We start from the raw sequence: 22,688 nt of genomic DNA, 5'->3' as shown, positions 1-22,688 counted from the left end.
GGGAGACCAGTTGATATCACAATCAACCTTTGCTGTAATGCCAATAATGTATCTTGCTGGCATAATAGGTACATGTTAGGGATATACATCACTACAGGCAGGCTGGAGATTTTTGCACAGTAATTCCTGAGCATGAATATCTAAAGCAAAATAGTACAGACAGTATGGCACTAGATAAAGTCCTGATCTTTGTGTGTAGGTTACCGGAGAGTTACTACCATTTTACTAAGTTCAAAGGAGAGTAGCATAGATGTAAACCAGGGAAACTGCTCTTAAAGTTGTGTTGAAAAAAGAGGTTGCTGCGGCTCATGAGCTTTTATGGTTCAGACTAGTAAAAACATCTAGTAAAATAGATGCAAAGAGTTTGGCTAGCCCTAATAGCTGTGGTGCAGAGCCTTGTCTGAAACCTCAGGCACCTTTTGGAGCAGCATCAGAAAAACAACTATTAGAAGTAAAGCTGAGTTTTCTCTCATCTTATTTGGAGCTTACCCACACATTTATGTTTGTGTTGTTTGTTTGGTTTTTTTTTTTCTCCCAGGTTCCTGTACTTTATTTTGTTAAGTGTACAAGTTTACAGAAAGGAGGCCCTCTGTGTTCAGTGATGGAACCATGCATGTAGAACCTTTGGTAAAATGCCTTAAAATTTGGCTTTTTTTAGCAAATTTGCTGCAGTTCTACTGAAGTACTGACATTGTACTTTGTGATAATCCAAGATGTTATGTTACGTAGAGACGGGACCTTTCAGAGACTGCAAACTGTGCAGGTGCAGAGATTGCCCCTTCCAGCAGCAAGAGATGCACAGCATAAACAGACAAAAACTCAGAGCTGAAGTGCATTAAAAAAAAACCAGACAGCCCAGGAGTTCACCATGATGTCATCTTACTGGCTCCTTAGGAATTTCTTTGCCATATAGGTGTGACTTCAAGGTACAAGGAACCACTTCAGTTTAGGGGTGCCCTACTTTCATGTCTTGCATGAGTCCAGTCACAGATCCCAGTCAAACATTTCAGTGACGATTGCACAGGCCTCAGAGGGGAAAAGATAATAAAAAAATAAACTAAAATTGATTTCTGAGCTTTTTTTTGGTAGGCCTCCTATGTCGTCAAGCTTTGGGTGGAATCAGGCCAGCTTGGCACTTAGTGCCCTGACCAGACATCACCGCAGATCATGTAAAGGATTTTTTCTTTTCTAAGGAATGCTTCCTTCTCTCTAAGTGGTCTGAAAGTATGCAGATTACAAGTATCAAGGCACAATCATTTCAACTATTTATGAAGGGCGGTCACTTGCAGTGAAATCCAAGCTATTCTGAATAGAGGAAAAAAAGTAGGACACATCCATGGAATAGTGCACTTTGTGCATCTGAAATACTGTAGAGGAAGGCAAAGTTTTTCCCGAATAAACACTGTTCAACGTCAGCTATATATCAGCAGAGCCGAGGGAACCGAGCTGAGCAAGTACAGCACTTTGCAGAGTCAGAAAAGTAAATAGCAGACTCCTATGAGAACAGCCACTGTGATCCTAGTAGATCTCAGAGAAAGAGCTACGAAATGACAACAACAACAACAACAAAAAAGCAAGAGGAGAGTTCAACGTCAAACTGGCAGACTCTACAGTGTCATCTGTAAAATGATATCATCTGCCAGGAAGCCTGCTGCCAATTCATACATTTTTCTGCATTCACAAGTTACAAGTGTGCAGCTGTGAGGCTATTGAATTTCATGACTGTACATTTGCAGCTTGTGAATTTGTCAGTAGGCATTTCCATCTTGATAATATTTGTTGAGAGCTGTGCAGTATGTACTGCCTTTATATTAGATATGCTTAGTACAGTCTGCAAATGCTAATCAGAGAATCTCTGCTGGACCATAGTAAAAGTATCTAAGACACACTATTTTCTTACTGATTTGCATTTATATTTCTTGCTTTTCCAGGGCTCTTAATCATGATTGGAACCTCACTGTGAAAAGTAGTTGAATATATATACACTGAAATAGGGGATTCTCAGCCACTCACAGTATCATTATTTTCTATTCTTTGCTTTTTGTGTGTTTAGCTCTAAGGAAACCTCATTCCCCAGCATGCAATATCAGAATGCCAGAATCTTGTTGGGCTATTATGCAATTGATTGGGTTTTTTAATTTAAACATGTTAAAAATACAACAGCAGTGATTTTTCATGTATATTTGTTTGCATTTGTAGACCTTTGAAAAGTAAGGAAGCATCTTTGGTGAATGAGGAAACAAGAATGTCTAAAGTAGTTTGCTGAAGACCACGTAGGAAATCTCATTTTTAGCAACGGTCTATAAACGCATCTCTCAAACTGAGTATTCTAGAAATTCTGGGCACAACTGTGCCTTAAAGACACAGTTTGGAAGTAAAGGGATATCTGTGTGGAAGAAGGGGAGCCCTAAGAAAAAAAAGTCTTTTTCATTTAGAGTTCACTTTGTAATATCTGGGCAGCACATTTTGCAGTGGGAACGCTGCCAAAAGCCTAGCTGTGTAGTAAATAAACATTCCGGGGAAAAGCTGGCTGAAAGAAGATGGCTAGCCAAGTAGGATCTTGAATGTCTATTTATTCATTTATTTATTCACTTTAATTCTGTCCTTGTATATGGCACCTATATCGATATGGTTGGCAAATGACAGGTTCATCCACCAGAATCAAAACACATTTAAACAATACCCTGCTATGGCTGCAAATTCCATCTCTTCCCACTCCAAAATGTGGTTTGAAGAAGCATCCATCTCACCAAGAGAGAGCAGCAAATCCCACGGTGTTGCTTCTCCTCCTAAAAGCCAGCCTTCCCCCCATCCTGTGCCAAGTGAGATCTGCTTCCTGAGTGGAGTTGTCACACAAAGAGGGGCAATTTGTGACGTTTTAGGTTGACGTGGTCACAAAGCATGTCTTGTGAGAGGTCAGACACCGGTATGAATTATGCTCAGTTGGACGTTTGGGATCGCAATGCTTTGGATGGTGACGCACCGTTGGGAAGAGGCCGCCACCTTCTCTGGCTTGCCTTCTGGCCTGAATTAAGATCAATAAGTGCGGTACTCTCCGTTTGACCAAACTGTGCCTTACGGTAAAAGATCCCACCTGGCGAAGCTCCATGTGCAATAACAGTTATAATTTGGTGGCTTTCTTCATCACATCCTTGGTGCTGGTAAGTACAAAGTTTCTCTTAGGGCCGTCCTGAAGGATCCTTCAGCCCAGCCCACAGTTGCTGGAGCACACACTGGAGAAAAAAACAAATTGTGAATTGGGTTTTCCCACACTGTCACAATCCGTGGCTGCTGGAGCAGTGAGCCGATTCAAACGCAGCTCTCGCTGGGTTTATTTATCCCTTGCTGATGTGTCTGCTGGGCCACGGGAATAACAGAGCTTGCTGAAACCGAGATCTGTTTGCCACAGAAAGTCCAGGTGCATCTTCTTTTTTCCGTGGAGGCGAATCTTATTTCACTTTCCTCACCAGCTTAGGGGAAGATAGTGCTAAAAATCTTTTGCTGGCCATAAGTAAATAAACAAACAAACTCCAGAGTTCAACTATGTGTGGCATCTTGCTTGTCCTTAGCAAGCAGTGTAGACAAAAAAAGCAGTCTTTTTTTCCACTACTACTGCAAAACATTGCCAATTGATAATCTAGTAGTAATATTAACACATGCCTGTTAAAAAATGTGATACATACTTTTGGGTCTTTGAGATTAGTTCCTCTGAAGTGCTTTTTCTTCGGCTGCCTGACAAGGTTTTTGGCTCCACTTCAGTCTGGTAAGAAGACAGCTGCTCAACTTCTGACACAAATGAAGAAAATTGATGGTATGCCATCTCCAAAATTCCATTTTTCCTGGCAGGGAATACTAAACTGAGTGCTGGGAGTCATTCAAAGTTTGGGGCTTTTTTTGTAAACGTTAGCTGGGGCAGGATTTGGTGTTTGCTTAGTTGGCTGGGCTGCTTCTAATAACATTCAACACTTGCATAGAGTCTGCATCTCTGGGAACATAAACAAATATAGCATTAATACTTACACTGCTGATACAGCTTGCTCGCTTAGCTGCTGCTGTGTATTGAATTATCATTAGCATGGTTTTGCATAATGTCTTAGCAGTTTATTGATCTCTCTTTGTCATGGAAATGCGGGAGACAAACTCCAGTGAGGGTCCCCGTAAGGATGGGTCTTCTTGGGGTGTTTCTGTAAGTCTGGGTCCTTCTGGGATGTTTCTTTAAGGAGAGTAGAGATGTGTATTGGTGACCAAGAGGAATAGTGTTTAGTAACTAGCAAACTTTGTTTGCCCACCATGATATTCCTCGGAATTCTCTGATCCTCTCTCTAGTGCATCAGCCTAGAGGTGCTCTCAGAGTTTTGAAGACCACTCATTACAGGGTACATGTATTTATTGTTTTAGCTCAGTACAAAGGAAACTCCTTTCACCGTGCTTTGCTGCCGTGGTTTCCCTGCTCCTCAAGATAACATGAACTATATTTTCCATGTTGTTCCTCCTGGACTATTTCCTGAGTCAAAGTTTTCATCTGCAAAAGACCTCAGCTGTTTGGGACTGTGTAAAGTGTACCTTCAGACCTGTCTGTCTAAAAAGTAGTACATTCATTGTGTTGTTATCCCATTACTTTAGAAAAAAACCCCTACTCTAGTCTAGTTTTAGACTTCACTTCATTTCATGATTGTCATGATTGTTGCAAAGGATTTGATTTTGATACACAGTTTGCTATTCATTTTTAAACCTCCATGGAGAAGAAGCTATGTAAAGCTCTGAATAATACACATGACATATGCTGCCTGTCTTGCAGAGGGAACTGAGGAACCCGACAGCAGTTTGCATTTTTGGAGCTGGAGAATAGAGGCAGTAAGCTTTAGTCAGGAGTTTTGGGGACTTGGAGGTCAAACCAAGAAGAGGAGTTCAGAGCTGCTCTAGCAGAGATGGTAATTAGGTGGGGCACAAAGGATGTGCTCAGAGCCGGCCTGAAATTAAATAGAATCTAGTTATCGTTACTATTACTTTATAAAGACACCATTTTTCTCGGGATGGTAAAACTTGCGTCCCTCAGATAACAGCAAAATCCCTTACCTAAAGCATTAATGTTTGGCAAACTTGGAGGAACGGGCAGCAGGATTTCATAGTTTCCTATGTAGGGAAATGCTAATAAAGGTGGTGCTATTAACTTTGTCATGGCAATAAATGATGGCTATGTGCACAGCTCAACTCCATTTTCTTTGTTAGATGTGGAAATAATAACCACTATCAATTTTCCTTGCTCTCTACTGTTGTTACTCAGCAGTACCTGAAAGCTTGCATGAGGTGGGTGATTCCTTTGCAGTACCTATTATGCACGTATGTGAAAGTAGGACACACACTGCTAAAGATGCTTTGTTTCGTTAAAGCAGGTAAAAATGCTGTACCCAAATATGTTGAAGCTTGGCTGCTGAGTATTTTGTGAAGACAGCAAAATACAGTCTGATCAGCAACTCTGAGAGAAGAAGATTAAATTCTTGCTTGAGGGAAATGAGAAGTTAAAGTGAGATTTTGTTAAAATAAATAAATAAAAATTAATTTTCAAGAATCAAATACTGAAACCCCCAAATCTCATTTTGACTTCCATTCTTCCTTGCAAACTGGAAACGGGCTCGATCAAAACCGCCACTTTTCTGAAAAAAATTTGGACGGAAACTCTTTAGTCAGCTCATTTAGCAGCCGTTTGGAGGAGGCTGCTCCACGCGCGAGCGGCTGGTGAGCGCTCGGTGGTCGCTGCACCGCGTTCGGGGCTGCACGGAGATCCCTCTCCCCTCCCAAATAGGATATACTTGGGTTGTATTAACTGGTAGCTGGTTTCGATGTTTCCATCTCAAACGAGCCCGTCTTTTTGTTTTAAGAGAATACGAGAATCTGGTTTTTGTCCAGCGAGCTTTCCCAGCAAGCTGGTTTTGGTTTGAATCTTGTACAGGTGGGGAGCACGGGACTCGTGCAGTGGAGTTTACCTTTTTAAAAAATGCAGCTAGCTCCTTTGTCTCTTAGGCAACTGCAAAAATAACTCCATCAAGAATAAACCTGCAAACAAGGGCGAAAAAGCAGAACTGTGTGAAGACATGAAATATACGGGTTTAAATAGTCCTGTAAAGCTATTTCCTCCCGCTGTACACTTCCAAGGCTGTAACGATGTGCTCTGATTCTTAAACACGAATCCTGACTTGCATGAATTCAGAGATTTCATCTGTATAGATCTGCAAATTGCTAAGATAGTAATACCTGGATATTTTATGGCATATCCTTAAGTCAATAGGCAAAGGTTTCTGAATAAAAGCCTTAAAATTACCTTATGAATTATTAACTTTTCCCTATATTACCTTTGAATTATAAAAGCATAGAAAAATAGGAAGGAAAATTGAAAAGCATCAATCTCAGGTTCTTTAAAAATGTAATACTAATCATTTCAGCAGTGTACAAATCTTTTATTAAAGATAAAGAGGAAGCCATGCTTTTTTATTAACTTGAGGATATGTTCAATCCACATGATTAAAAATCTCATTACTAACTCAAGTCAGGGAAGTGATTTACTACTGAAACAAAATAGAAGGCATTTTGCTGCCCATAGCTGTATTTATTGTGAAGAAAACTATCAGTTTGTATCTACTTTGTTGTGTTAGATATTTCTAAGGGTGGATTAGGTTTTTCTGGGAATGATGGGGTTTCACTGCAGTCTGCAGCTGAAGTACTACTACCTTAAGAGGGAAAGCCTGAACGAAAATTATAGGTACCAAGAGATACATTTTTGCTCTAGTAAATTTTGATGAAGCAAATGATTTTGTCTGATTAGGTAACAGGATGTGCAAAAATTCAGGACTTTATACATAGGTACCCATTCAAGTGTAGCTAATACTGTAAAGCAAGCGTAGATATTTTATCTTTATGTATTCTTTATGTATCTCATATACTAATATTTATTGATCAGTATAGTATAGAGGTACTGTTCAAAAAGAGCCCTTGAAGTGAAGTCTCAGTTTACAATGTTAAAAAATGATCTACTCACTCAATGTCATTCTTTCCAGAAATACTATCCTACTTAGGGAGATATATCTACGGAATATATGTATATTTTTATACATATATATAATATTTTTGTCCTTACCAAACCTTAAGCAGGTCAGATATTTTGTCTAAGTGTTAGGCAGCTATATGGGTGCCTTGTACTTGAAAAGGGTGAATGTCTTAAATATTGAATTATGCCCAGCGTAAGTTCCAGTACTATTTATATTGCATCCTACAATGTAAAATGGAGATAATACTGAATTTATTTACGTCACAGCAGCTGTGGAAAAACTGGGTTATACACACTTGCATAGAAAAGACAAGACATTAAATGGTGCCATCAATTCCTGCAAGCCAGCAGAAATAGCTTTTCTCTTCCTGATAACCATGCCTGGACGGCTCCCAAGGCTGAGTGCTAGTTTTGCACATCCCACAGGAAGTTTGGATTCTCTCCTGCATCGTGGGTGGAAAATGCCTGGTATTATCGTGACAGGTGCAATAGGTATTGAAACGTAAACCTTTCACTGATCCGGGGTAACATATTGCCAGTCCTGGGCTTTGCTCCAGAGGAGTGTTTTGGGAGAAATTACATATCTTGAGGTAAAGAAACATTTCTGGAAATAGGTTGCTTCAAAAATTTGGCAGCTCGTCAGATGTTCAAAATGTTAGAAGTAGTCAAGGCAGAGATCGAATAGTGGGTGGAGGGAGGCAAAGTAAGCAGTTCAAGGTGCATGATGTATTGTAAAACTGTGGGAGAGATCTGTTGCACAAACAGCATGGTCATTTAAGGAGGGATTCACGTGGCAGTTTGCAGACCTGTGATAAATGAATTGGTTGGGCACCTTCGCTCATCTCACCTGCTCGCAGTCCGCTGTTCTATTTCCGTCTGGATTTGGTGTCTGATGCACTAAGCAACTTCACTTTCCACTCACTGGTTTCAAAACTTCAAATATTAAAAAATAACCAAGGCGTCAGAATATTTCCAGTTTCTCGACTTAAAACCCTGTCTTGATGATCTCAGGAGAGACCCAATGTAAAACATTGTGTTTTACACAGCAGAAATGCTGAGGGACCCGAGGGGACTTTTTCCAGAGGGTAGGACAGAAAAGCTGTTTTCTAGCGAGAAGGGGGACCTCTTCAGCTCCCAGTAAGACCTAGCAAGTCCAGTAAGATGTCAGCAGGCATGGCACTCCCAGCATGTCCCACAGACTTTGGGTAGTTTGCAGGGCAGGAGGAAATACGCTATGTAAATTTGTGGGGTGAATATGTGCCTTAAATCTACCGTGTAAATGTATCTTCAAGTTGAGTAGTTCAAGGATATCAGAAAGCATAGGAAATATAGGCAGGGTTCATACTTCTGTTTGTGTTTGGGCTGTGCTAATTAAGCTACGTCACTTTAGGAGGAATGGCAGAATAAGAAAAATGCCACCAAAACATCTTTTTAAAATCTCACTTAAATCTATCTCCAAAGGGTTTTTTGTTGTCATAGTTTTGGCAGTTGAGGGAGGATCCTCAAGAGAATAAGAACTTGTTTTCTCTGGAAAATATGCTTTTCTTTCTTTTTTTTCTCCTATATTTGCACATAAGTGTTGTTATGTTTTCATTTCCATCTGGAAGGTACAATCTTCATCTGAAATCTTTATGTCGTAGCTTTATGAAATAGCATCAAAGCAGGTGATAATGAACACATTAAACGTCTTCTGATGATTAACAAGATACTTTTAAGATCTTGCTTTATCACATGGAGGAATTTGTGTATGTAAATCTATTACATGCCAACGTCTGCTCAGCCTGAATCCTTCCAGGATTTCTCCCGCTTTCAGTGGAAAGTTTACGAGTGTCCACATTTCTGTGCTTAGGTTTGCACCTTGGAGATCCCCAGCACCAATTCTTTTGCTCTGTTGAGATGATCCCGTTGACTGTCAGTGCTTACTAACGTAGACATATGCTACATTGTTCCTTGCATCGTTCATTGTGAATGAGAAAGTATCAATTAGGCAAGATGAATTTAAAAAAGATAGGCGAGCATGTATGCTAAATGAGATAACTGCTCACTTCTGAGCTTATGTGAATTTTGTTTTTCAGATGTTTACCTTCGGGAATATGCTTGGCAACTAATGAATATTTGCCTGAAATACTGCATTCTGGATTTCATCTGCCAGACTCTGATTTTTGTCTTCATAAATCTTTGGTAAGTTTGTATTTGCGATTTGGCTTGAGTTTAACTTTATTTTAACTGTATTTTGTTGTAACTGTAGTGTAATTTATTGTAAAGATTATTGAAAAATCTGGTTTTGAAAATCTGAGAAAAAGACAACAGCTTGAAAAAGGAATAGAAAAATCACAGAGCTAAATATGCACCCAAATAGTCTGTCTAACAACTATCAAAGTGATAAGTTTGGATTAGGGTCTAATTTATGGCTTATATATATTGTAACTTTTCTGCATTTCTCATACCGCGGAATACCAAGTCAATGTCAATGATTTGACATTGCTTTCAAAAAGTACAATTACAGTATATTCTGCAGAAGAGTTATGTTTCACAGTAGTCCTTTGTTATAGTTGGCAATAAGTTTGACACAGCTTGGTTCAGAGCTGAGTATTTAACTTTTTTTCAAAACATTGTTCTATAAGACACTCATGAGACTTTGCAATGTATTACAAAAAAGCTCATCTATCCGAATAGTGCCATAATTGTATTTATTTATGTGTATGTGCATGCAAGTATTTTATGTGTATAGTTTGATAAGTAGGAAAAGTTTTCAAGGTCAATGCTGGAATATGTGCCAGACCCGAAGAGGTGAATCTCTGATAGGTATGCGATAACTCAAGAAATGCCACAAAGATCCTGAAAAGAGATCTGTGAAGAAGAGCATGGTGTTGAAAGGGAATTAAAATACATATTTTTCTTAACATTTAAGCTGTGTTTGAACAGATCACTCTAGACAAGGTCTGGCCTCTTTGTGGTGATTGCTGCACGTTATGAGAAGGCTTTTTTGTTCAGGCTTTACCTGGTGGCTTCTCAAATACCTCTGTGGCTTTTCAGGCTGGCGTTTTGCATCTTGGTCTGAACCCTGGGGCTACTAATGCTTCTCATTTTGACTTCACCCCATGCCAGCAGTGCTTTTCTGAAACCGGGTTAGGGAAAAGCAAAGACTGAAATGGAAAAAAAACCCCAACTTATAGTTAGATAATGTATATAAGATCCTATATGACATTGTGTCTTTCTCCCATGTCGATCACCTGTAACTTGCCATTTGGGGTACAACTGCAGGGAAATGTTTGTGTACTGTTGTATAAATGAAGCGTAGGCCAACGGAGTGCCAATCCTGACTGGGGCCGCGGCAGAATAAGGGCTCTGTTTTCAAAAAGCTGTTAAATATATATGCAAATAAGGACTCCTATGGAGAGTTTAAGCAGATTAGGTAGGTAACTCCTGTTGATTTCTTATGGAAAGGCATGCTTTACATCTTAAACTTATCTGCATTAGCTGAAGGCTAAATGCTGTTCAAATCCATCACTGCTGCTTAATACGTTTGAAATACCAACGATGTCTGCTGCCAACCAAAGTTCTCAGGTAGTGTCCGGATGTAAGAATTTCTGTGGTAGGCCAAATTCTCCTGACCAACACATTTTTCCTCCCTAGTTTAATATTGGGGATAGAAGAACGACGAGACCTGTATTTTTCTTTCCACGTACTGGTGTGTATCTGACAGGAGGGAGTGAACTGACTCCTAGCCAGATCGTCAGGACATTCCCCACAGCTCCGGAGGATCCCTCTTGTCTGACATGGGACTGAACTGACGACATAGAAGGGAAAAAAAAATGTGACAAGCACAGGACTCTTCATGAAACAGCATTCCTGGGTGGTTTTTTTTAGCTGTCCAAACATGAAACGTGCATCATGTTGACTTCCAGGTCTCAGCCTGCTGGGTTAAGAAGAGGCTCGGGGCAAGAGCAGCTGGGAGAGGTGCCATTTCACAACGTGGCAGCCTATGTTACCACCTGTGGTTAGACCTCGACTGTTTAGGCCTGACTGCCCCACTTTTGGGAACCCCACAACCTGCTGGTCAGCAGACATTTTGGGAATTTCCCAGCAGATAATGGTTTATCTAATCCTTTTGGATTTACTAACTTAGAAGTGACATCATGTTTTGACAGATGGTGTCAGCTTCACCACAGATCTAAGACATGTTTAAGAAGATGTTTGCTTAAAAATACAAATTTTTGGAACAAAACTGTAAAAAGAAATAATAATATGCACTGGTAATATTATATGCAGTAAAAAACTCTGCTTTATTTGCACCTAGCTTTGATGCAGGCGATATACCCCAGGTCTGGGCAAGCCAAGCTTGCTGTTGGAGTTGTGTATTTACTCCTGAAGTTTAGGATGCGCGGTGCTGCAGGCAGCGTGACACAGGCCATGGTAATGGTCACTTGTCTTAACTTTTATAGTTATGCTCTTTCTGTGAATGTCGTAAACCACAAATTTAATACAAGAGACAGCGAAGCCGTGAGCAGCGTACCTTAGTTTGAGCAAGTCCTCCTGCCTCTGCTGGGAGCACATTGCAGGAGCCGTGCTTGGCTCATTCAACGTGAAGCCATTTGAAATGAATGTTCAGCACTTCACACCATCAGGCTCTGGACATGAACCTCATGTAGTGGACGGGGTCTGAAACCCAGAGTTTTCTGCTCTTTGGGACTGGGGTCCGTCTTTAAATGGTTCTGAAGGACATTTACTGGGATGCTTCAGAAACAGAGGTTCCGACCCTACCGTGACTTACCTTAGTGTTATTAGGTGATTCCTTCAAATTCCTTCACTGATATTGCTTTGGTGTAAAGGTACTAAAGAAGCAGGCTTAATGAAGTAATTATAATGAATATTACATAGGGGTTTAGAGCCCTCAGGCAGGAGTCTTAATATCATGGTCTAACACTTGATTTAAGAGAACATCTTGTATGTATTATTTACATCAGATATTAGTCCTGCTGCGCCAATGCCAATAACTGCAACCCAGGGGATTTATTAGCACCAGATGTGCTATTTATTTGGAAGAAATACCATATAATACTTGAAGCTACAAAATCAGTTTTGAAATAAATAGATCTTAATATCAGATAAATAATGGATGAAGGCTAACTTCAGACTGGCTCCCTGATAGATCAGGGCAAACACTCTGCTGGAGATTTAATGTTAATGCAGCACAGCAGGGGATTTTTTTAGGCTATCATCCCCAATCTCTGTCATGTAGAGCGGTGATACACTGGGCTTCTGGAATCTCATCGCAGAGGTCTTCTGGACTTTGAGGTATTTCAGCTCTTCTTGTGTTTACTTAAATACACTTAACTCTTTTTCGTGTTCAAGTAGCTTCAAAAACTTTAACTGATTTTGTTCATTGATAAGGCTGAGAGCTTAGGGGAGGGCGAAGAGAAACCAGTGATGGCTGTAAAATGGCACAGGCACAGAAATCCTCATGTGTAGGTCTCAGAGTCAAATGGGGGCTATTGAGTCGACCTGGAAAAAACCCTTAATGTTCTGCAGGTGCCCAAAAAATCTTTCTGTGGTGGAAGGAGATAATGTTTTCAATTTGGTTTTAAACATTTTTATTTTTTTTCTCAAATAACTGTGAAGATACATGATCTTCCTATTGATATTTGGTGTTCCTACTGATACTATTGACAGTTATTTCAGCACAATTTTTGATGTAAGCCACCTAAGCAAGTTTATATCCAAATAAAACAAGAAGTGTAATAGCTGGAGGCAAAGTGGGAAAAGCCTGAATGTGGCAATGATGAAGTCCTGATCCTGAAGGTGCACATATGTTTCCCAAAAGTGCTGCATGAACACATACAAAGTTCTGGATCTGGGGCTTGTGTGATAACTTTTCCGCGGCAATAATCTTAAGATTTTCTCCAGCCAGGCATCTGGAAATCCCAAAATATAAGGGATTGGTTCTCCTGAAACATATTGGCACTTTGGGTTTGTTCCCTGTTCCTCCCATTGATAGGCATGCACAGGTTTCCCTTGTGGTGCAAGAAGACTGAAATGTGGCCTCATTGCAAAGTTTTGCTGGCATAGCTAAGTGTGCTCCAATTGTGAAAAACTGATGCCTCTAGATGGTATCACTGTGCAAAAGCCCACAGTGTGGATGCAGCTTTCCCGACCAAGGAACCCATGTCTGCTTCGCTTATATTCCTAAAAGCTGGTGTAGCTAAGCCAGCAGAAAAACTCCTTCCATAAGCATATGCTGCTTCTACTCTGGAGGCTCTGTATATGTAGCTATAGGAGTGTACAGAGACTTCCTTCTGCAGGTGAGGCATAATTTATATAGTAAGTACATTTTTCTAGAAGTGCTGCAGGTGGACTTAGTAAAAAGTAGCGTTTTGCTGATGCTGCTATTCTTAGTTGTATGTATTGCTGCTGAGGCCAGTAATTTCTTGATCCGTATGTATACATGGGTTATTGTAAATTGAAAGTAGCTTAATTTCATAAAGGAGAATGCAAACTGTGCATCATCTTTGTTCTCTGCCGTGGTCCCCCAAACAAGAAAGTAGATCTTTAAGTTTGGGGATGAATACACTGTTCTCTGTGGCATCTAGGAACCTGTATGTACTCAGTAAACAGTGTGCAGGCTTGGAAAAGATTTTGAAAAAGAACTTGGGCAAATAGGATCCAGGTCAAAGCAACTGTCTTTCTGTTTCTGCTCTGGCCTTTAATTTATTTATTTTTTTTTTAAAAATTAATTTCTTTTCAGCACGTGGGAGGAATACTGCCCACTGAGCTCCAGCTAACTAGCTGATTTATGGTTTACTTCCTATGCACCCCAGTTTAATTAGGATGTTACTATTTCCTGCCCCTCATTACGCTAACCCTGATCACCGACACAGAACTGGAAACAAATTATGATTGAAGCACAGAGGAATATAAGCTGCTAATTTGTTTTGGTCTCTGCTGGAAAATTGAAATTGTATGTATTGCAAAGTGCTTTACAAAGTATATTATGTGGCCTGACAGAGAGCTTGGATGTCTAACTGTTGCTTTTCAGAGGAGAAAGCTTTCCTTATATTATTAATTATACATAACTGTATATATATTAATTATATCATCCCTTCCTCTCAGGAAAGAGAGAGGGAAGGATTCATGAGGGCGGTTCAGGTGGATGGGCTGCAGACCAGGAGGGCTCTTACTTTTATACCATGACTGCATATTGTGGGAAAGATGTGTCCCTGCAGCCACAAGGGAAAACAGGAGAATTTTTAACAGAGGTTAACTAGCACATGTTAAGATCCCAGTGCTGAGAATACAAGTTGTAATTTTAGTATGTGGCAGCTGGCTGAGTTAAACCCTAGGTTAGCGTATTGCAGCAATATAGTATTCTGGCCATGTTTTGTTTGCCAGGAGAAAAACCAAACAAACAAACAAAAAAGAAATGAATTCTGTGTCTGTGCCTTTCTTGTTTAGGTTTTAATAATAGCAAGTGGGGCAAATTCACCAGCTGCGCAAATGGATTCAGAGCTACTTCAGTCAAAGGAGTCGCATTTGCTCGTGGCAGGAGGGGCTTTTTCACATGAGGGTGGCAATGGCTGGGAAGCAGCGAAGCAAAGGAGAGCCTGCAGCTGAGGTCTTGTTTGCTAGAGGGCTTAAACTACACTGATTTAAATTCAGAGTGCTGCTTTCTTCCTTGGCTGTGATAGTGTTTGCCTCGATGCGCTCTCTGAAGAGTTGGGGACTTGTCGTGGAGAAATGTAGATGAGTTGCTTGGAGCTTAAGCACACGAGACGAGGAAAATCTCGGTATGAAAACAAAACTGAAAGAGTAAGTCGCTCGTGGCATATTCGGAAAGGGTCCGTCCTTGTGAGCCGTGCGTCCTTAACACATGGCGTTAGGGCCGTTGATGTAGGCAGTGCGGTTTGGGCTGCAGTCCCCTGGGGACACGGTAAGGTTTTAATGAAATACAAAGCGCTGCTAGGGTGGTTGGCAAATCATAAATGTGACTACTGGCGTAAAGGACAGCATAGTGCAGCGCTTTAGGTTCTTCACATTACAGTAGGCTGATACCTGTCATGTACGCAGGGTATTGTTGTCCCTGTTTTGTGTTCTTAAATTACTAAGGCCTATTAACCACGTGCAACTATGATACCTGTATGAAAACTGGCTTCTCAACCTGCAGAGCAAAGGATTTGGTAATGAAGTGAATTCCCTTTCCCTCTGCGTGGTTAAAAGTGGATGTTGCAAGAAACTTTCAAAGATTTTTAGGTACCTGAACCTGTTAGTTAATGGGAATGACATATCCTAATGCCATTTGCAAATTTTCCATTTGAAAGTTTACCTTTTTTTCATTAAAATAGTGTGAAATGTTCATAGTAGTGACCCAAACTTGCTTCATTTAACCTCATTACAAATGCAGACTCAATTCATTAACAGCGTGGGTTTGAGATACCTTCTGTGGGAGGAAGAGGGTTTATTCTCAATTAACGGCACCGCCTTCCTCCCTCAGTTTTCTGTTTCTATTTCTGTACCGTGAGGCTTTGTGATGTTTATTATTATTTTGCAAGGTTTGGGTTTCCTTGAATCTTAGAAAAAAATGCAGACGGGGACAGGATCTGTGTGCGCAGGGCAATACAAGCACAGCTGGTGGGGGGGAAGATGATGCAGCATGGGTCTCAAGCTCGCAGCCGAAGGCCAGGAGCAACTTTTCCATAACTTGCTGCTGCTTTTGAATGCTTGAGGTGACTCTTTTCCTCCCTGTAAGTTGGTAATCCTGCAGGATAGCTGGTTTCTGACATAATGTCTGCATCTGTTTGGTATGAGAGAGTATTGGTGTTGGTATTTGGGTTCGAATAGCATTGTGTTTCATATGAAGCAAAAATCTGCTTTGGAAGAGTATTTCCATAGTCTGACGAAATCAAGCCTGTGCAGAAAAGGTGGGCTGGGGAATTTCCAGTTCTTGAACTAAGAAAACATGAGAGTTTGTGAATCTGGACGGAACCATAACCTCTTTTAAGTGAATACTGGCATTATTATATCTGTGCTCTACTAATGAGTCATACAGGGAGAACAGGATCTCAGATTCAGTTTGAGATTCTCCAGCTTGAGATAAGGAATAAAAACAGTATAAGAATTTACAGGAAGGGAGTGGATAGTATTTAAACATTGCTCCATCCTTCCTAGAGAGACTGCGTAAACTTAAACAGTATTGGAAATGACAGCTGAGATTAAAACAGGTCATCTCTTGTGAACACTTTCACAATATCCCCGTTTCTGTGACACTGGAGAAAGCCTGCTGTTGGCAAGCCGTCAGGGAGAACGTGTTTCGAAATGCATTGTTCACTGTACAGCAAACACGAGCAAGGATGTTCGTTGAGAGTCTGTAAGAGCCCCCTGTTCACTCGTGCTGTTTACAAAAACCCTCGTCTCTCGAAATGCAAGTCAGCCAAACTGTGGTTTAAAGCTCTTGGTCTGGATATCTTCCTGGTTTGTGTAGGATGTATGGTAGTCAGTACTACAGTCTGCAGTATTTCATCCTGAATGTGTGCTGAAATACTTTTCCTTCCTGTAACTTTTTCCATCCTTGATCATTCTGGGCGAGCTGATTAAGGATGGGTTGTGGCTGCGGAGGGGACAGTATGCAGAGAAGGAATATAACAATTTCCTGCAGAGAAGAAATTCTACGCTGTGACAAGGCAAATAATAATAATAATGTTAATGACAGACCAAATTTATATTTGCAGACCTTCCTATGTGCAGTTGTGAGCAGCATTAAAGAAATAATGAGTAAGAAGGGTCTCCGGTTCCCTGTGCAGGTGGATGTGGGACTGAGCTGCTTCCATCACCACTGTAATTTTTTTCCTCAGCTGTGGAACATCCTAAAATGCTTCCCCTTTTGTAGGGGAACTTTTCATCTTAGATGGCTTAAGGGGAGTTCCTTCAGCTGTTCTTGAATTAATTACAGCACATCAGCTATGAACATCGCACTCAAGGCAGTACTCTAGTGCAACCTCTGCTTTCCTTGTGAAAGCTCCTTTGCCTTGCAAATGCTTCACGTACCTCATTTATCACATTAAGTGCTTTAGCAACCAGGAAATTTTCCTGAACCGATCACAAATAAATGTTTTTTGGGGCTTTAGAACAGCATTACCTTCTAGAAACTTTGTGGACAAACTCAGGAGAAGTTACTGTGTTCTAGATCTGCAGTCATGGAAAGCAATAGCATTAGAAAAGGAATATTAGCAAAAGAGAGATATTTTTCATTTTAAATTATACCCGGCTTTCTTAAGAAAGCAAATTAAATTGCACTTAACCAAAGAATACAGATAACAGTATTAAGTACAATAGAACATTTTAATTACTAAGAAAAACAAATGTACATGTCTGTAACTATAATTAAAGGAGTGCTGTATTTGCTGTGCATTAGTGTGACTTGTATGTCTGCAAAACAGTAATTGACATAATTCATCAATTGTTTTGGACTTGACATTATGGTTACTGTGAAGCTGTACGAGAAGACAGGAATTTGGCGCTTAGCTGCAGACTGTTTGACAGGGTGTCTGACCACTGATGGAGCATAGCTGTCATTTGTCTTTATCATAGCCCAGCTTCAGAGTCGCAGCTGTGCACTAGGTAACTTTGTACCGATCGCCGATGAGCTCTCTGGTAGCTCTCAGCGTGTTTGCTGGATGCCTTCAGAGATGGCCTGCTGGTCTCTAGTTTTTTGTTCTTCACTGTGGGATCAGGGATGTGAGTGGCTCAAGAGCTATCGTGGTGCTGAGGAGACAAAGCAATACAATCTCTGCTGAAACGAGGGCCGCAACATCGCACCTTTTCCCTGTGGAAGTGTACTGGGTGCAGAAGGTGACCAAGAGGGAAGCCTGCGGGAATGAATGGGAAGAGCCTAAGAATGAAGAGGCTGAGTGTATTTCCCAGATCTAGTCCTTGCACTGTTTTTTCCTCTAGCTTCAAGACATTCAATGACAGTAAAATAGTCTTCAAATATGGAAAAAGCTTCTACAAGAAGAAAAGAAGCAATCTGTTCCCCATGGCCCTTGTGATAGAAGAAGAGTAATGATCTCAAAAAATCACAGCAGGGAAGAGTTGGTTAAAAAATTAATTTGGCCACCTCTTCCACACTGATTCCTGTGAGTCCAGGGTGGGCAAACCCTGCTGTTTGGGGGGCGATGTGGCAGACAGAAACCCATCCTGGAGATCACCTGGGAAGTCCCTCCTGAGCAGGCAACGTCAGCGGTGCAATGGGCTCCTACGTGGTCACTCCTGACCTCTCCAAGGGAAACGAGCACATCCAGGTAGGAGATGATTCCTGGAGGTGTAACCAGCTCCCAGTCTGTCCTAGGGTTAAGAATATGTATGATGAGCTAGTACAGACTTCTCTGTTTCCAATCATCTTGAATTCATTTTCAGCCATAGTTTACCTATAGCTGTAGTGGCCAGTAGCGTCGCTTTGTTTATAAAAAATACAAAAAGGTAGGAAGCTAATCTCTTATCACACATAACTTTGCACTTTTTTAGCCGCACAGCGAGGTGGTAAAAGACAGCAGGCATTTCTTACACGGTGGACCTGGTCGTCCTGCTGCGTCCTTTCAGGTACAGAGGAGTCAGTTCCAAAGTGAAGCAACGTAGGATAGCTGCTTGTTAATAGTTAATGAGCAGCCTTGGTTTGAATGCACATTCCAGAGATGCCCCCGCTGACTGCAATAAAATGCAACAGACGGTGCTTTTCGAGGGGATTACAGCAGTCCTCATGTGGTGTTGTAATGCACAGGGCTGAGGGCTGAGTGACTTTAATCACTGGAGAACTGTAAATTCACTGCCTGCTATTAGGGGATGAACTTTGAGTTAAAAAAAAAAAAAGGCAAGTAAAACAGGTAGGCTAGTCAATTTACTGAGCGTTATTGGCAGAAACATGATTTGATTGGCAGCCAGTGAGAAATCACTCTTTATGCAGAAGTACCAGTAAGATTTATATTGCATGAAGGATAGATTATAGTTATTGTATAACCAAGTGATATATTTGATTGCGTAATGCTAAAGTGTCTACCTAAGCAGTGTTGTGCACTAAGTTATTTGTTGTATTTGAGATACTTTCATATATGAAGTTGCTAGTCATAGTTAATAGGAACCGTCTTGTTAAAATAAGCTGAAGATTATGAAATTGTGATAATCCAGATGGGTTCTGTGCAACCACTCAAACAACAACAAAAAAAGTATTTTTGTTTTTCCTGTGGGCCATTTCGCAAATGTCAAAAAATATCTTAAATTTGATTTCTTTTTTCAATAGAGTGATTCTAGGATGCCTGACAGTTTTAAAGAAAGTAAATCTAAGCAGATTTCATACCCACTTAATGCAACAGATTTAGTAGTAAAAATAATTCTATTTTATGTGCAAGAAACATAAAGGGACTAAGGCGATGTCTTGCATGTGAGACTGCTAAAATCGTTCAAAAGCTATGCATGATCCCGAGGAAAACAAGAGAGCTTCGTTGCCGTTCAGAGGGGCCTAAGGCAGAAGCAGTATTTGTTTGCAGTAGCTCATGCGGGAACGTGCCTGTGCACACGTTTTCCAAAAGGCGATAGCTGGGAAGGCGCACAAGAGCAAACCTTTGAATTTGCATCGCATTTCTGGTAACAGGCAGAGATCGGCGGCGTGGAGAACCGCATGGACCTGGGAGAAAGGCTTCTCAGCAGCAGAAAGCAGAGGAGAGGGCTTAACTCACAACGTAGGATTTTGCTCCTTAAGCCTCTCTTCAGTACTGGAGAATGTTTCCTGGTTATCCAGCTGGGTTAGCGATAACACCATTCTTTGGTATACATGCCCCTGATTTACTTTTATTTTCACTGACTCCCTGCTTTCATTTTGAAACTTCTTGATTTTCTTAAGCTCAAAGAAAGCTGCCAGCTGTCTTGGGACATCACCCTGAGCCGTGGAAATCTGAATGATTCATTAGCCTCCGAAGAGTGAGCTCAAAGCTTGAAACCCTTTTCAGACTCTCAGTAAAAGACATGGATTACGGGGGATCTCGGTTTCCATCTCCCAGTGAGCTGCCAAATTCCCTTCCCTGCTCCTCCGGTTCTTATGCCACTCTTCAACATAGTGCATTAAATAACATGACTAATATTTGTCATGTGTTACTTGTCCTTTAGGGCCTCTGTGGAGGGAGAAATATGTGCATTGTTTTGACTGGCTGTTTTAGGGGGTTTTAGTCTAAATGTATGTAACTGTGTATGTTAGAGATAGCAGGTAAGAACGCATGGGGTAGGGTGTGATTTGGGTCTGGAGCACTCTTTACTTCCAGAAAAAGTTTATTCCAGTCTGGGGCTAATTCCTAGAAAACCTCATTTTGCAGAACGACTCTGTCTTTACTGTCTAATGAGCTCGTGGCTGTAGCAGCAAGTGGTGGGGCCCGGTGGGAGCAGATCTGTAGAGCAAGACGGTGCTGAGAACTGGCTGGCCGCGTTTGGTGGCTTTTTATTCTGACTCGTCGTGGTCCGGTGCGACAGGAGAGCACCCTTTACCAGGGCACCAGGGCTTTTCCTGGGGCATGTCCTACAATTTTGCTTCATCCAGAAGAAGTCCAACCCTGCAAGGTGAAACAAAGCTCAGGAAGCGGGGAAGACTGTGCAAAACCCTACTCCTTGTCGGAACTAAACCTGCGGTGTGGCTGTACCCCCCAAAATGCTGTTGAAAAAAGAAACCCCCTTGTCAGAGGCATAAGCCCTGTGCTAGAAGGTGGCATTGCCACCGAGAAGCTTTACCCAGGACATTATTTGGCACATCTAATCTTGCTATTTTATTACCCTGCTAATAAGAAAAACAGTAATACCACCGCTAGACATATATATACCACCACGTACACTTTATATATTGTGGTTTCTTCTCTGGTTAACTTATGGACACTGACCTCCCTCTCTGCGGCACTCATGAACCAGAGTACGTCTTAATGTGCCTCCTGTGCAAATTATTTTTGTTAGTTCAGCATGTCTCTAATAATCAGTCTCTGTAATTTGGTTTTCTCCATTCATTGATTGCCCCAAATATGATTTTGCAATGCAAAGATCCCCTAGTCATAACTACAAAAATGACAGGCAGTACTTTTTGTAATCTCTATATTTGACGCATGAAAGAAGGCTAAATTCCTGTTTGAATAAACAACATAATAAGGTTATTGAGAATAAGACCATTACTATATAAAATTATGTCTAAGTGGCAGATATAATTAACATTGGATTGTAATTACACTAATTACAAGTCACATTAAGATACTCCAGTAATGACAAAGTGAGCACCCTATAATTGAATGGAATAAGCAGGGAAACATGCTGCTCACACTAATTACCTAAATGAGCTAATATGTCTTCAGAGTGACAGTCATGCTCAGTGTTATTACACAGGCAAGACAATTTTGTAAGTTAAAAAAAATTCTAATTTCCTTCCTTCCTTCTCTTCAGGACCCATTTCAAATCATCAGCAGCTTCAGAATTTCTCTCTTGAGCCAAAAATAGAGAGATCCCACAGTTCAGGCCTTTTCTAATTTTGTTCGGCAAAGTACAATTTTCAGGGTTACACTGTGATTTTGCCATATTCCTGCTGCTTTAAAGTAAAATTTGGCTTGTTGTGTGTTTATTGGTAGGCTCCTTTGACAAGCCAATCCACTGTGATTTTTTTCACTCGTCGAAATTCGAAACAAACAAAATAATGTAACTTAAGCTCAGCGTGCTCTACAGCATAAAGCATACTTATTTTGTTGGCTCCAGAGTAACAAATATGGCTTATAACAGTCTGGCTCCAGTTGTGCCCTTGAGAGTGGTAAAATTTGAATTATTCAAGGCAATTAGTGGGAGCATTGCAGTGGAACTCAAATTTCAGTTCAAGCTTCTAAGAATAAAAACTAATATAAGAATAGGAATTCTACATATTGTGGAAAAAATGCACGTTACTTTTTTCTTTAAACACCTCCAGCTGTCTGGGGCTCTGAGTTGGGAGGAAAAATAACATAACAGACACTTTAACGATCTAGAATAGTTTGCTAAGAATTAAAAACTAGAGCCAATGCACTTCATCAGATTGTCGATACTTCAAACTTATCTGAAAGATTTATTTTTATTATTTTTACTTTATGTGTGATTTGATTCTCAGGGACCCAGAGTACCAACGATTCCCATTCTTTTGGTGATAGCCAAAAATCTGAAGCATATGGTTTCTTAGCAATATTTCTGACTGTTGTTGTTTATTTTTATCCCAGGGCGTAGGAGGTTCACTTGCAGAGCAACTCAGTGCCAGCACTTTGATGAACTCTTTTCCTGTCACCAGGAACGCCATGAGTTTTTAGGAAGCATTTGAGAGAGGATGAGGAGGTAGTTGAGTGGGATGGTGTCCTCAAATGTAAAGATACGTCAAAGCTGCTTACGAAAAATGTAATGTGGGGGGGGGGTCTTGAAGGCCCATCCTCCCCTATAGAGAGTGGAGAGGAGAAAAAAGGTGATGGAGCCTTGGAAGCTTAGGTCAGGGAAAAAAAAAGACCTGGCAAAGAAATTAGGCAATTGGTGGTTTAAAAAAAAAGATGAAGTCATACTGGGGTGTGAGTTTAAGAAGTAAGGGAGATTTGCAATGTTCCTGTCCTTGGAAGGTGGTTCTTTAGCAGAG

This window comes from Haliaeetus leucocephalus, unplaced genomic scaffold (genome assembly GCF_000737465.1).
Source record: "Haliaeetus leucocephalus isolate CR32 unplaced genomic scaffold, Haliaeetus_leucocephalus-4.0 Scaffold451, whole genome shotgun sequence".
NCBI lineage: Eukaryota > Metazoa > Chordata > Aves > Accipitriformes > Accipitridae > Haliaeetus > Haliaeetus leucocephalus.
The sequence above is the reverse complement of the archived record's forward strand: the minus strand, read 5'-3'. Positions refer to the sequence as shown.